Raw genomic sequence first — 4,120 nt, 5'->3', positions numbered from 1 at the left:
TGCTGGTAAGGGAGTGAGTGAGCAGCTGTGTGGAGCTTAGTTGATGCTGGGGGTTAAAGCACTACAAAGACACAATTTTATATTAGATATCAGAGTGTGAGAAATTATTGAGATGAATAGGCATATTAATTAAACAAAACACCTTATGATTATAGGAGGAATACCAGGCCCTAATGTTCTGCACGTGACAGTTAATGTCTGCAAGGATATAAGAGAAACTCTACCAGGGAGAGGAGCTGGTGCTGACCTCCCTTTCCCAGAGGCTGCCCAGTAAAAGCCCATTCATGGATAGGAAAACAGAAGCAAGGGAGTGAGACAGACTTCAGTGGAATTTCATACCATTCCCATAAAATACTTCTTGCCTCCTGACTCTATGGAAACATAACAGTCAGTAATACCAAAGGGGAAAGAGTAGTAGCCAAAAGGAACAGAACTGTGGATGAGTCAGGCCTGTGTTATCAGACAGAAAGGTCATCAAGTGGGGGCTGTTGAGGTGAAAAAGTAGATATCACCTTGGCAACCTGAGATAAACTCATGAAAAATGTAATGGTTTCCCTATGAGGGAGAAAATGACAATCAGATTAATATAGAATCAAGATGCTTTTATTCAGTGTAGGTAAACAATTCTCCAAGTGACGTGAGTGCATAAAATATTTCTTTATTTTCTTTCTAGGGTGGCCTACACATTCTAGTTATCACTGACATATCAATGTGTTAAACAGGTCAGAGAAGTAGGCATGGAAACTGATGCTGATTAAATTTTATTCCGATTTCTGGAAAGTAGTACTGCAGTGGGGTTGTTGCCTATTTGATCTTTAATTTGATTTCCTAATCTGATTTTTACCTGATAGAAGAGGGATGAAAACAAAAGATTTGTGATTAATATTTGGTGGAAATTTAGGAAGTGTTTTTCCAGTTCAAGGTTTGCATTTTCGCTTATTGTTTTAAGTTCTGACTGTAAGTTCTTTCTTGACTTTTAATTTTCCTCACAGAGATTTGGGAACTTGATGAGAAATTCTCTTTGCCCTTTTGTGCACTCAATGTGAGACACACACCAGGGTTTTTTCAGTCTGAAAAACAGCCCAGAATAAAATATAATTTCACTGCCTGAATAGTTGAGGCTGAGGCAAAATTTCTTACCCTGTTGAGATGTGGAACACCAGCTTCCTGACAAAGCCTGGTTCCACTCAATATTTTGGTGATAACCAGCTGAAGAACTCAGTTGTGTGAAAACCCACACACAAGTTGTCAGATATAAATTCATAATAAAGCTTTGTCATCAGCATGGGAGACATTGAAATGTAAATTACATAAATTTCCTAAACTTTAGGCATAGGTTATTCTTTGATTTTTTTTTATAACCTTTGCCTGTGTTTTAGCACCACCCTCTAGCACTCATTATGCCTTCACATCTGGACGTGTTGTGCATGCACTGCTTTTTTGTTGTGCATTTGTGTGTTAATATTTTATTCTTTTAAATTCTTAGCAATTTTGAATTCCATTGTTCCACTATAACTATTCCTCTGCTATTTTTATAGACAGTTTCCTCCTTAGCTTAGTTGCAGTAGGTTTTCATGTAAGTCGAACAAGAAAAACTACTGATGGGAAAAAAATAACTGGCTAAACAAGGTACTGCCCTGCAGCAAAGAAAGCATTAATAAATAATATGTATTAAAGTGTACTTCAAGTACTTACATAGCCAGATTTCAGACCCACCAAAGGACCGATTTTGATTGTTTCTTCTGATTCCCTGGGTCAGGTCAGGAATTTTGTCTATCAGTTTTCAAATATATCCCAAGAACTGCAAAATCAGACTCAAACTAGGCTGTTAGTGAGCAATCTCCCACTGATTTTCAACTCAAGCTGAAAAACTGTGAAAACTGCAGCACAAGGCCTTAGGTTAAACAAACCTCTGACATCTACTGTTTTTCACTTAAATACGTATTTGAAGTTAAAACATATGTTGTAGACTCCAGGAAAGTATCTCTGTTCAGAATAGCAATTGTGCCTCTGAAAAGACTCATCCAGTGATGATTTAACACTTAATCCTTATATTAAAAGTACCTACTTCATCTCGTTTATCAGACTTGACGATCTATAAATTTTCAATCCACTGGTAGCACTCAGCACCCAAAGGAAAGCATCTGTATATGTCTTTCCTTGGGAATAATATTTGAAGTAAGGATGTAGCTGTTAGTCTAGGCAATAGCTTACTCATAGCCACAAATTGATTGCCACTGGCAGGCAAAGGCCACACTTTAAATGAGTAAACATATAATAAAAACATTTGATAGAAATACTGGTGAATTTTTTATAACATCTATTTTGCAGTCTTTTAAACAGACCCCATAGATTTGGGGTTTTTTCTTAAATTGAAAGACAGCCATGGGACTGAAGCCTGCAGTTGTGCATGCCAGCTCCTTCACCAACCTCCCAGGTCCCTACCAGTGTATTTATAGCCAAACTTGCTGTTGGGGTTGCTTCCATGCACCAAAGCACACCTCCTCTCTCCAGACATATTTTGCCCTCTGTCCCCAAAACACACCAGGGAATAATTTATTGCTCACCTCCCCAAATCTGTGTTTGGTGCATGACAGGCTCCAGGACCCTGGCTGTGTTCAGTGGAACCTAGGAAGGGACCATCAGTTTCCACATACCCACGCAAGGTTGGGGCAGAATCTCTTCTGGCTCTCATTGTACATCTTGTCTGAGGACCAATGAGCAAAACAGGAGAGACAAAACCATTGTCTTGGACTCAGAGGAGGATTTGATTTCTTTTGCATTGCAAAAGCTCAATTCATCAAGGAAGCTATATCGACTTTGGAATGAAGTGGTGCCAGGAATGGTATAGTAGGGTGTTGAAAATTAGAAAAATGGCAGCTTTTGCAGCATCTGACAGTCCAACTCTCTTAACACTCACTCCGATTGTTTGAAGTTAGTCACTACAGTAGTATCAGCAGCAGGGGGGTAAACATACCTGCTTGGTTCTTCATAAATCTGACCAGTGACTTCACTTACTTATTTGAAAGCAAAGATTGGAGGTCAGACTTAGTGTGAGTACACACTAATGCAAATTCTTCCTTATTCTACATGCTAATGACAATCTCACCCAGACAACAGATTAATGAAGACTTTAACCTGAAGGAGCTGGAGAAAACGTACATCATGTGTAGTTAACATCTGATTTAACTTTTCATCTGTTCATGCCATCAGAACAAGCCAGTTGGTAAAATATTTTGGGGAATTTTTATATGCCTAAGTGAGAAATGGTATTATAAGGAAAAAAGTGTCTACCAGTGTCTTAAAAGCTGCTATGTTGACATGCATTCCTGGAGATATTTTTTTCCCCACTCTTTAATGTTAGTTCTTACAAATGTTGATTTCAAATGTCTACAAATCTAATCTTAATAATAGGAGAAATTCAACTGTTCTCATAAGGAATTTCAAATAATGATAGAAATTTCATTTTTAAAAAAACACACTCCTCAAAAGAAAAAAGGAAAAGAAAAGAAAACAAGAGCAGTATTTACAGCCTCCTCTTACTGTTTGTAGAAATATTTTTCTACATTGGATGCTCCTAATCCAAACTTGCTGTCACAAATCATTGCAAATGATGTCTAGAGGATTCCAGCAGAACTTTCCAGGTAGCCAAGCAGGTCAGGATGGCCGAGCGGTCTAAGGCGCTGCGTTCAGGTCACAGTCTCCCCTGGAGGCGTGGGTACAAGTCCCACTTCTGACAGCTTCTTTATGGCACCGAGCTGAGTGGTGCAGTTCACACTTTTGAAGGACAGGATGCCGTCCAGAGGGACCTGGAGAATCTCGAGAAATGGGGACATGGGAATCTCGTGATGGTGCTGCACCTGGGTCAGGGCAATCCCTCGTATCATCACAGGCTGGGGGATGAACAGCTCGAGAGTAACCCTGACAAGAAGGACTTGGGGGTGTGCTGGTGGGTGAGAGGCTGAACACGACCCAGCCATCGGCACTCACAGCCCAGAAAGCCAATCGTGTCCTGGGCTGCATCCAAAAGCAATGTGGGCAGTGGGTGAGAGGGGGGATTCTGTCCCTCTGCTCTGCTCTGGTGAAACCACACCTGCAGTGCTGCATCCAGCTCTGGGGT

The 4,120-nt window shown here is 40.2% G+C and overlaps 1 non-coding gene across 1 annotated transcript; it reads left to right on the top strand.

Moving 5' to 3' along the window:
- The first annotated feature begins 3,656 nt into the window (after positions 1-3,656).
- On the top strand, positions 3,657-3,739 carry TRNAL-CAG. Its single transcript has one exon. It is a non-coding gene; the product is annotated as a tRNA-Leu (tRNA).
- The last annotated feature ends 381 nt before the right edge of the window (positions 3,740-4,120 follow it).

The sequence above is a fragment of the Corvus cornix genome, chromosome 2, assembly GCF_000738735.6.
Source record: "Corvus cornix cornix isolate S_Up_H32 chromosome 2, ASM73873v5, whole genome shotgun sequence".
NCBI lineage: Eukaryota > Metazoa > Chordata > Aves > Passeriformes > Corvidae > Corvus > Corvus cornix.
This window is presented reverse-complemented; position numbering and strand designations above follow the sequence as displayed.